The 12408-nt window shown below is 33.4% G+C and overlaps 1 protein-coding gene across 1 annotated transcript in view; it reads left to right on the plus strand.

The window, feature by feature from the left end:
* Positions 1-3431: 3431 nt before the first annotated feature.
* LOC123664226 overlaps positions 3432-12408 on the plus strand; it is a 49937-nt gene continuing 40960 nt past the window's right edge. The window contains exon 1 of the mRNA XM_045598820.1: positions 3432-3528. The gene's annotated coding sequence lies outside the window, so the exon portion shown is untranslated. The remainder of the gene's footprint in view (positions 3529-12408) is intronic.

Below are 12408 nucleotides of genomic sequence, written 5' to 3' on the forward strand. Positions count from 1 at the left end.
AATAATTGTACTAAGGAAACTCCTTCTAAAGTATCTCTTTATATAATTAGCACTTTCTTGACAGCGCTGCCTGGAGCCAACTGGATCTAGATATATTTTTAACGTTTCAAATCGTTTTCCAATTTATTGTTTTAACGTTTTCCATTGTTCAACTCTAAGCTCTTAAAAATTTTACTTTTTAAATACATTCTATATGCCAAGTCTATGATTATTTTTTAAATAAGTTCGTGGACTGTGTGTCGTTTTTTTTTCATATCTTTCTGTATTTATAATAGGCTATGTTCTATTAACCCTCGACATGTGATCATTTTTAGGTCCCGTAATTACAAATTTAAATTAGGAACGCAATGATGACAGACCTCAAATTCACGTATTTTAATCTTTGAGATATTTTTTTTTACAATTAACATATTAGATTTATGTTCGTATTATATGCTGTAATTATAAAAAATAATCAATCACTAATAACATCTTATAACAGAAGCTAAATATTGATGTTATCTTTTTTTGAACTCAGGTAAAAATATAAACATAAATTGTGCTGCGTAGAACAAATTGAAGAAAGTGTCTCTTTTAATTAAGATATTTATAAATCTCGCACAGGTTGCAGTGACTGACCGAAAAGTAGGTCTCGGGTCAACGACCTAGTGAACCTGTAATCAGAAACTATGCACTTGTGTCCGCCTGCGGATCACTATTTACAACTTTCAGTGATACTAACTCAATTTATTTAAATAAATATTAAAAGAATGTAGAGCAAATCAAATTCAAAGGTTTTTACTATTAATAAAAATAGTGTACATCCCACTGCTGAGCATTTATGCGATGGTCTTTCTCCATGTAATAGAAGGGTCGGAGGTTAATCCGCCACGCTGCTCCAGCGCGGGATGGCGGGTATATTACTATGAGTAACGATAGCTATCAGGTATATAATTGTGATAATTACTGACTATTAAACCAGAGCCAGACAGTATATTAGATTAGACAGACATTATATAGAAATAAATTAATATATTTTAAAATAAAAGTAAAACAAAACAATGACCTGAAAATTTAATTATAACGAAAGAATACACATTGTTTTATATTTTTAAGTAGAAATAAAAAAAGAAAATTCGAAATACGAAATGGATTAAGAAAACAATGAAATGTATATATGTATGTTGTAACGTATATACAATGAAAATGGAAATCGTATGCAACCGATTATTGCTTTGTATAACTCTTTAGTGCGTTCGTCAGTTCTTCAACTCGGTTGATTCCGAAATACGAAATAAAATACGAAATATATCGTGCTACGTTCATTAAATAAAAGATACGAAAAATACGGAAAATGAATAGGTTTTTCTTTTGTTTTTCGTATTATGTTTTTTTAGTATGACGTTGGTTTATTATTCACTTTCTGCGCAGCGCGGTTTCACCCGCCTGATAACCAATCCTTTGGAAATATAGGGATGAAAAGTAGTCTATGTTATATTTTAGATGTCTAGTTGTCTACGTATCAAGTTTCATTACAATGGGTTAACTAGCTTTTGCGTGAAAGAGAAGTGAAACATTCATCCATCCAGTAATGAATCCATTCTCACAAACCTAAGCATTTTCGAAATCAGAAGAACTAGCTGTGGTTTTGTCCGTGTAAACAACCGCTCTGGTGTAGTGATGCGAGTAGTCGCCTAAAACACCGACGGTGTGATGGTTCTATTCCCGCTCGGGATGGATATTTGTATTCGTACAAACCACTTCGTTACAAATTCATTAAAATTCTTTATAGAATAACTAGCTTTTACCCGCGACTTTGCTCGCATTGAATTTTTTTTTATAAAAAGTATCTTATGTTACTTCTAATAGCTCCAAAAATATGTGTACAAAGTTTCATGATGAATGGTTGAGTAGTTTTCGCATGAAAGCGTAACAAACAAACTTACATTCACATTTATAATATTGGTAGGTATAATTCCACTTCTAGACGATGTTTGAAGATGAAATGTAAATCAGATTACAAGTAGGCTTTCAGCATAACAATTTAAAAAAATGGATCTACGGATTTTTCCATAGTTTCTTTTTAATTATATCTTATTTTTACATTTTTGCACTCACACGTGCTTACTAAGACAGTAACGTATTCAGTCGGGCCTTACTTAGAAAGAGACGTTCTAATAAAGCCTCTCTTTATGTTTGAAAATTGTTTGAATACATAATAAAGGAGGAATAAGTTTTCTTCTTTGTGAAATATTTCATTCCGTTTTTTACATAGAGGTCTCTACACATTCCTCATTAAATATACATAGGTTTATTTTGCTTTCGCTTCTCTTGTGAATACTGTAAAATATTCTCGAATAAATTATATGTTTCATTATTCACCTCTTCCTGATAAACTTTATTTTGAACAAAGGTTATTGATAGGACTTATCAGAAGGTCGTAATTACTTTACCACCTGTTTCGTTTCAAATAATATATTTAAATTATTTAATTCACAGGCTGCAAATAAATATTGATTTTAGTATTGTTTTGTGATATGACTTCACTTTTTATAAATACGTTTTTTTAGGAAATAAAAAAAAAACTATATTTAAAATTCTTATCACACTTCACTAAATATAAAAATAACATCAGGCCAATGTCATGTCATATGACTTATAACTTGCAACATTTAAATTACAGAATTTAAAGTATAACAAAGGGATAATACGATTACAAGTGTCAAGTCGGCACAATCCGAAAAATGGACCAAGCTCAACAATAATATTGTACTCCTTACACGTGCTAGAGTATACCTATAGCACAGATTTTCAGAGAATTTATACCTACTCTCGAGAATCTTAGTATCACTTTCTCGACACGAAATTGATTAGTAAAAGTGCTTTTATAAATCAATTTTAAATAAAGTATAGTTTAGTTTAAATTTATAATGTGAGTATATTCATTGGAGATCATTACATTTTATGTTGGGTTTTACCCGTATACCTATTATTAGATGCGTCTGAAATAATCAGTACATTCTACCATGCTTAAAAAATCCATTAAAATAAAATATTATCTTTATTTATAATTAAACTGTAACCGTTAATACTGTGCATTGAAGGTAGTGGCTACTTTGAAGTCAAACAAAACAAAACTCAGGTAGGAAAGCAGCCCGACTGCAGGAGTAGTCTTCGATCTTTAGACCATAGCTAAATAATGTGGTTTTCAAGCAGTGTCGCGTTTCTGCTGGTGAGTAAGGTGACCATAGCGCCTGGGGTGAATTCGGGATAAGGTCGTGTTGCAGGCCTCTATAAGCTACGGTAATCGCTTACCATCAGGTGAGCCGTACGCTTGTTTTGGCGACCTAGTTACATACATAACAGTTAAAACAAACACATACGCTACAATACAATATAATGTTAATTACAGTAGTATTTGTTAACTTATGTTAGTTTTAATTCTCTTTTTTCAGGAGGTCGAGCAAGAAACGCGTCTCCAGCATTGCAAGAAGCTCTTCGTATTTTGCGCGAGGCGTGGCCGGAGCCAAGAGCGCTGACAGATCGCTGGTAAGGTATAGGCTTAAGATGTGGACTTATTAATAGCACATAAGTTACGGATACAATTTAGCAGCAGGATGTAAAATAGGCTGATATGCCCTTTTTCATAGTAACGAATAAAATACAATTTGTGAATACACAGGTAGAAAATAGAAATATCCAATAAATAAAGTTAAATTCGATGGTAAAAGTTGAGAAGAAGAAAGTTAGAGTAGAAAAATATTGTATAATAAACTTATATCTTTTGGATACCGTCATACGTTAGATAAGTTTAAAGGCTGAAAGTATAGTAGTATCAAATTTAATCTTCAAAACTGTTGTTATTTAATATATTTAAACTGGTATAGAAATGAAATAAAGTTAAATTTAAAATAACAAGATAAAGTCTTTAGAAACTGTTAAGCGGTTTTTATTATATAAGTAGAGGTTGACAAAGCGAATCTCCTAACCGCAACAATAGGAAATCGTATTGCAACAGTCTTGGAGTCATATTTCATATTTATTTACTTAGATACGTGATAGATTTTAGATACGATTCATCATCATTTCAGCCTAATACAGTCCACTGCTGGACACAGGCCTCCACAAGCTTATGTGTTTTGCGCATAGTCACCACGCTGGGCAGGTAGGTGGGTTGGTGACCGCAAGGCTGGCTTTGTCGCACCGAAAACGCTGCTGCCCGTCTTCGGCCTGTGTATTTCAAAGCCAGCAGTTGGATGGTTATCCCGCCACCGGTCGGCTTTTTAAGTTCCAAGGTGGTAGGGGAACTGTGTTATCCCTTAATCGCCACTCACGACACCCACGGGAAGAGAGGGGGTGGCTAAATTCTTAATGCCGTAACCACACAGCATACGCGTAAACACGTTTAACTGAGATGGGGTAAAAATCGAGCAGCCCGACTGAGGTTAGTACCTTGACCTTATAGAAGATCACAGCTAAATTAAAAAAAAATTCAAGCAGTTTTGAGTTCTAATTGGTGAGTAAGGTGACCAGAGCTCCTGGTGTTGCAGGCGTGTATTAGCTACGATGTTACGGTGGTTAGCTTACCATCAGGTGAGCTTCTTTGGCGATCTAGTTGTATTAAAAAAATGTGAAACTTAGTTTTACAAAATATGCTACATCCATAATATGAACACCACATTGCCAGTTGTACCAAATTAGCAATCATCATCTTCAAACAAAGTGCTCTAATAATAAACGAAGGAAATGAATAAATTGCATTGTACGAGCAGTTTCCACATGTTGCTTGCGACATGCACATGCATTAAGTTCAAGAGCTGTAATTAAACACGAGATCTCGTCTTGAAAATAGTGCCGTTCGAACTTTAACGATGCACTATAACTCTTGTATAAACTAGATATATTTAAATTATGTTTTTTAATAAGTTTATTCTTTTAAGACATGTAATTAATTGCATGTTTAATTCACTGCTATTGATATTTCATTACTAAATATTGATATAAACGAATTCGTTTATTAAAAAATATATAATTTCTTTTGTTTCTTAATTTAATTTTTTGACAAATTTTTACTTTTTCAATATCATCATCAGTCATCATCATTCATCATCAGTCCAGCCTAATACATTCCACTGCTGGACATAGGCCTCCACAAGTTCGCACAAAAATGGAGTCGAGTCATGTATTTTGCCCATAGTCACCATGCTGGGCAGGCAGATTGGTGACCGCAGGACTAGCTTTGACGCACCAAAGACGCTGCTGCCCGTCTTCGGCCTGTGTATTTCAAAGCCAGCAGTTGGATGGTTACCCCGCCATCAGTCGGCTATAGTTACAAGGTGGTAGTGGAACTGTGTTATTCCTTAGTCGCCACTCACGACACCCGCGGGAAGAGAGGGGGTGGCTAAATTCTTAATGCCGTAACCACACAGTAATTAATAGTTATATTATGAATATCCATACTAATATTATAAAGCTGAAGGCTTAGTTTGTTTGTTTGCTTGAACGCGCTAAACTCAGAAACTACTTGTCCGATTTGAAAAATTCTTACAGTATTAGGTAGCCCAGTTATCGAGAAAGACTATTGGCAATATATCACCACGCTAAGACCAATAGGAGTGGACTCCCGTTGCGAGCAGAAGCTAGTATTGTAATAAATTAAGAGATACATATCTACTCGTATTCATTTCCATAAAAAAAATTGCAGTCGAAATAAAGTTGTTTGTTCTCCAACGTAATATTAATTAAAATATAATTTTAATAACATAAAAATGTATGAAAATACTTTTCCTGGTATTTTGGTCGCAAACCGAACACGGTCCCGGGGCGAGGGGGGAGTGGGGGCGGGGAGTGAAGTAGTAAAGTTACCATGTGTGTGTGGTTCGCGATACGTTTTTAGAGTACTGCTATCAAATATAGAGGACGTATGAAAATAAATCTTTGTGAGGGATTTTGCTTGATTCGCTTGTTAGACATTTTGGACATAATTAGATACGAATTAATATTCATACAAACGATATTACATTTATTTTTTTTAAACAAAGGATGTACTTTTAAACATTTTTTTGACAAAAACTGTTTATAGTTTTTTCGGTATTTAAATTGTTAAAGGGTCTAGTGGTTAAGATTACCTTTGGTAAAATATTTTAAGTCCGAAGTGAGCCGAGAGAGTAACAAAATGAAGTAAAAAATTATTACATTTTTATTGTAATGGCGCATTCAGCTGCCACAGAATTATATATATCACAATATTATTTAAATAATTATAGCTATAGGCCTTAGCTATAGGCCACGTTACAAATTGTCATTCAAAAGACAATAAATATATAAAAAGAATAAAGATAATAAATATTAAAGAATATTCGGTTTATTTCCTTCCAATCAAATTATCACGATTCTCGTTACAAAATAAAAAATTATTTTGTTCAAGTTTTGGACTTTAGAAATCTATTAGTATTTGACAATAACGCCATATTAATCTAAAGAACGTCCTTTCTGAACAAAGAATATATAACAAGGATAACAAGCTCCCCAATATTTAGTAACACTATGATCATTACCCATTTTTTTTCCATTTCCTGTGCCATACCTCACTTGCCTGTCATCAAAACAAATATATAAGAGCCACAATTCTGGTGTGCACCGACATTTTATCTCCATAAAATGTTAGCTTATATAAAACCTTGACCTTTGACTAAATTGTGTGCAAACTTGCCAAGTGTTAAAAATAAAATTATGGAATTAAAAATAAGTTGAATATTACGCTTCAGCCTGTAATATCCCAATACTGGGAATAGCCACTTTCCCCATGTAGGAGAAGGATCAGAGCTTAATCCACCATGCTGCTCCAATGCGGATTGGCGAATATATTCCCTAGTATGAGTAACGATCGCTATCAGGTGTACATGATAACAACCGGGACCGACGGCTTAACGTGCTCTCCGAGGCACGGTGGGGAGACCCACAAGGACTCCACAAACACCTAGACCACGGCAAACACCTGTATGGCCAATAAAAATGTTTGTCATGTGCGGGGATCGAACCCGCAACCGCCAGCACAACAGGCATAATCCATAGCTGTGACCGTTGCGCCAACGCGGCGTCGTTAAGTATAGTTAAGATGAATATAAACTAAATATAATCGTTTCTGGGTTTCAATATAAGACGATAACATAGTCAATTTATATTATAAACTGGCTTTCTGCGTGCGGTTTAGCCCGCATGGATTGCACGATAGATTGTTCCATTTGCACATAGGTAATCACTTCATGATAACGCAGCATTCTATTGGTAAAAGAATTTCGAAATCGGTGTAGTAGTTTTTAGTTTAATCCATTAAAAACAAAGAAAAAATAAATTATTATGGTGTAGTATTTTGTAATACCACAGACCACGTCCTAGTTTTACTAGGCAAGTCACAGGACTGTCGATTTATAGTTCTAATGAAAAATCGCCTGTGGGATTATAATAATGCGTGCATGTTTAACAAAAAGCATGGGCATTTTGACCCCGTGGATGTTTATTTTTAAATGAAAAAAAAATTCTATACTATAGTATAGACGTATAGAAGAAAATAAGAAACCTTTCAATTTGCGGTGAAGACCAATAAAATCTGCTTCAGAATTCTTTTGAAATGTTTAAAACACGCTAATTTTGATCTTGAGGTGGTACGTATGTATTGTGGAAAAATTCTTACTTTAGAATTGAATAGAAAAATAACACAACAGATTCGCTTATTGCTTTGTTCTTTTTAATAAAACAAAAAAAAACTTCTTTCTTTTCACTCGGCTTCCCAACGTGATTGAAATTTTGTTTTTGTTGAGCTCTTTTATATGTAATTTTTTAGTTGTTTTATTACGGGAAGACCTACAAGGACCAGAAACACACATTTGTATAAACAAAAACCTTTTTGAATTGATATTGAACACGCGACTATCAGATAATGGGATCGCTATTCCAAAATGGTCGTAATCATAATTAGAGTTAAAAATCTCACCACACGAGTTATGCACACATAGATACATTGAAATATGTACATCTTCTCCTCATATGACAAATTTTTGTTATATGTGAGGAAAGATATCAGGGATTTTCAAAGTAGTTGATGGTTCCGAATCGGTTTTTTATACGACTGAATCAGCAAACAAGCTTACGGCCTACCTGATGATTAGCAGCTACCGTAGCCTATAGACGCTTGCAACACCAGAAACATCGCACGTTGCTGTCTCTAATCCTAACCCTCCAGGAGCCGTGGCCGCCATGATAGTAAGGTTGGCTTCTCTAGATTTTGAGTAGGACATATCCTGCTGTGACCTACCTTAATTTTACCTTAATTTTTGAAGTTTTAAAAAGGGTAAGGTCAATTAAGTATCAAAAGGAAAAAAGTACAAAGAAGTAGAGTGTACTGAAATATCATTTCAATTTAGAAAAAGGGTCACTTGCCCAAAATAGTTTATGAATTTCTGTTATAGACGATATAGTGTGAAACATGTTTGTTTCCTGACCCTATACATATAAGATTGAAATGAAACAAATTTTTCGAATTTTATCGCGGTTTATTATGTTTTTTAGATGTCCGACGTTTCGGATACTTTACAGCAACCATGCTCACGGGAGGACCCCTAAAATCCGAAAAAGTTTTTCCATTCTAATGAGTGAAATCTGCGTAAACATTAGAAAACAATATATAAGATTAAAGTTTTACTGAAAGCTGTCATAAAGCGGCGATTTATTCGTCGTCATTTATTTAAAAAAAAATTGTTTTGTGTTCGTTAGTCCCAAATCAAAAGCCCAGTATTCCTTAAAGTTGTTAACAAACATTTAACGAGATGAGTTACAAACACTACTTAACAAATTTTATTAAGAACTTTAAAACGAGCAAGCGAAAGTTTTATTAACTTAATACGAAATTAAGCTCACTTTGTTTAAGTTGAAGCGGTTCTGTTTTGCTTTAGGGTTGGATTGTCTTTATAGTACAACTTTATTCCCTAGTACATTCGAAGCTTTATAACTCCAACCAACCCACTCAAAGAACCCACGTTTGCTATTAACACTACTGCCAATTTAACCTGTTGCTTACAAACTTTCTCGAAGTTATCTGAAGTATAACTGTATAAAGCAACTAAGACTATTGGTTATTATCTATCCAACCACCAAAAAACCAAAAGTTGTACTTTATTGGTGGAGGTGAAACAGGGCCTAATGTTTAGCTTCATGTTTCACCTCCTGCTGATATGTTTTAAATAGTAAATCAGTAAATTATGTGAGAGATAAACATTTTACGTGGCGTCCCATTGTTGAGCAAAGGCTTCCTTAACGTATAGACAGGAGAAGAGTTGGCTGGACACTTTCCTAGGTTGGAAGATTTATTTTAGCAATGAAAAATTAATTATTATGTATTAGAAATGAAAAAAAAAATCTCATACGGAACAGTCTATAAAGTATCATGCTTGACTTTTCTGTAATGAACATAACCCAAATATTGTCGCCGGCATATTCCGCTAATTGGTGTGAAAACACGAAATGATATCTAGCAACACACTGGAATAGGAACAAAGCGATATGTATGAGATAATAACACGATACAACGACAAATGTTTTCATTGCTACACCTTTTATGCAATTTGATCTTTGGTAAAGGACTTTTAAGATTTCTTCCTATTGACTCTAGGGCTGTTATATTTCCTACTCTGTGGTCAAACAAACAAAATCGGTAAGCTTCCACATCGTTCTTTTGTATGAAGATTATAATAATTGTGACGGACTCACGTTATAATTGATTTTGTGAGTTATTTTTTAACTGACTTCAAAAAGGAGGAGGTTACTCAATTCGACTGTATATGACTGTATATGACCGTATACATGTTCGTTAATAACTTCGTCGTTTATGAACCGATTTTGATAACTCTTTTTTGTTGGAAAGGAGATATCCCAAGTGTGGTACCATGATAAGGAAACCAGATTGTGGAATCCCAGAGAAATCGAGGGAAATCCCTCGAAAATCGTAGTGACGACTACTGCGTTTGTTAATTTTTTTCTCTAATTACGTTGTATTACTTGTCGATGTAATTGAAGTCGATTTTTACGTTTGAGAGCAAACAGAATTATTTTTAATTAAGAAGTTCTAGACACTAGTAGTCGACAGTAGATGAAGTGATTTTGACTGTTCCGTTTTCTCTAAAGTCTCTAAGTCCATGTCGCGCATTGATAACGTAGCATTTTTTATATTGAAGTTCATTCTAAAATCAGTGCAATATTTTTTTTATTTTAACCATACTTTATTCATTAGATTCTATGATTATTTTCAAGATTATCGTAGCATATCGAGAGGTGTAAGCAAGAAGGATGTATGCAAGTATACAAATATTTTCAGTGACCACACGACCTCATTTATCTTTATCTTATTAGGGCTTTCATCCTTTTAAAATGTCTCTATTTACGTCGTATTACAGCGCTACCCCTTCCTAAGCCGAGCACTCGTATTAAATGACACGCGATGACAGAAACCTTATTAGGTTTGGCTGATTTTAAAATTTTTAGGTTTTACGTAATATGTTACAGATAAAGTTAGCTGACGTATAACAGTATCTTGCAGATAAGAATACATGATCTAGCGTTATTTAAAAAAAATAGTGTGTGTAAAACGGCAGAAGTTAAACTTCGGAAAAGTAGTATTTTCATAATCTAGAATATAAAATACTAGGTAATGTATTATATATCTCATTCTCTCCTGTACATTTATGTGTTTGTTTCGAGATCGAGATTCAAATCACAACGATTCTAAAGAATTACTTCAATAATATTAAAAACTTTTATCTCTTGATTAACATTATACGTCAGATAACTATCTATAACAAATGTTGAAACTGCCTTAAACAAACTAACCCTTGTTTTTAATAATAACAACTGAAGTTTTGTTACATTGATTATTTAGCTGTGCCCGCGAATTCGTCCGCGTGGAATTAAAAAAAAGTATAGGAGAGTTACAAAATAAAAAACTTCTAAAATAAAAGTAGCCTCAATTCCATCTTATTGCATCAGCTCTGCCAGTGAAAGTGCCGTCAAAATCGGTCCAGCCGTTTTAGAGCTTAGCAGGAACAAACAGACAGACAGACAAAAATTGTAAAAAATGACATTTTGGTATATGTAGTAGTTATACCCGTTTCGTTAAATGTACTATTTTAATGTAAGAGTAACTGATACCAGATTGTGAGCTATGTGTATAGATTTATTTCTAATCAGAAGACTATGATCATCTATGATAAACATATAATTAAAAAATGTCATTAAAAAAGAGAGCATGTAGTAAAAAGCGGTTATTTTAATATTACAAATAGACTCCAATTTTATTTATTTGTATAGATTAAAAAGGCGTATTTATATTTTTACTGCTATTTATGTGATTAATCTGTACGTCATATTTGTGCTTATATTTCAAACGTACGAGTATAAGATACATAACTATTTACATGTAGTCAAATTTTTATATAATCCTATATATACAATTCTCGTGTCACACACAATGTGAGGTAAATTACACCTCCGAAACGGGTGGACAGATTTTTATGAAATTTTGTGTGCATATCGGGTAGGTCTGTGAATAGGCCAACATCTATTTTTCATACCTCTAAGTTATAAGAGAGGGGGGGATTAAGGAGGTTAATACCATCTATGGCAAACCAACGTTTGCGGGGTCAGCTAATTATTGATAAAAATGAAATTTTATGAATCTGTAAAAAAAATGATTTCTTTAAAGGCCACGTTAACATTATTCATCCATTTTCAGCTTCGAAAATAAAGGGTAATTTATGCCCTCGATATAATCTTAAAATATTTTAATTTTTAATCGAATTCGTATTTATTATTTAATATGTTCCAGAAATAAAAATTACATAAAATTGTAAACACAGTTGTTTCGTTATAAAAGAATCGGAAATACTTGATGTGTAAATAGTTCAGTAATACGTAATTGTTAAGTTGTATCATAAATAATTCTGTTTGCTGGCAAACGAAAAAACACCGACTTCAATTACATCGACAAGTGATACAACGTAGGTAGACGAAAAAATAGGTAATTAAATACGCATTATCAAAGATTACTCCAAAAGTTGTACACTCCTGTGTCGATCTCGATGAAATTTAAATGTGACCACATGATAAACGTCGGCTTTCGATTAAATTAAAAATCATCAAAATCGGTACACCCAGTAAAAAGTTATACGGATTTTCGAGGGTTTCCCTCGATTTCTCTATTCTCTCATCATCAGATCCTTGGTTTACTTATCACACCTGGGATATCTTCTTTCCAAAAAAAAATTAATTATCAAAATCGGTTTATAAACAACAAAGTTATCCCCGAACTTACAAAAAAAAAATATTATATTTATTATGATATATTGATTGGTCGAATTGAGTAACCTTCTCCTTTTTTGA

The sequence above is a fragment of the Melitaea cinxia genome, chromosome 21 (genome assembly GCF_905220565.1).
Source record: "Melitaea cinxia chromosome 21, ilMelCinx1.1, whole genome shotgun sequence".
Taxonomy (NCBI): domain Eukaryota; kingdom Metazoa; phylum Arthropoda; class Insecta; order Lepidoptera; family Nymphalidae; genus Melitaea; species Melitaea cinxia.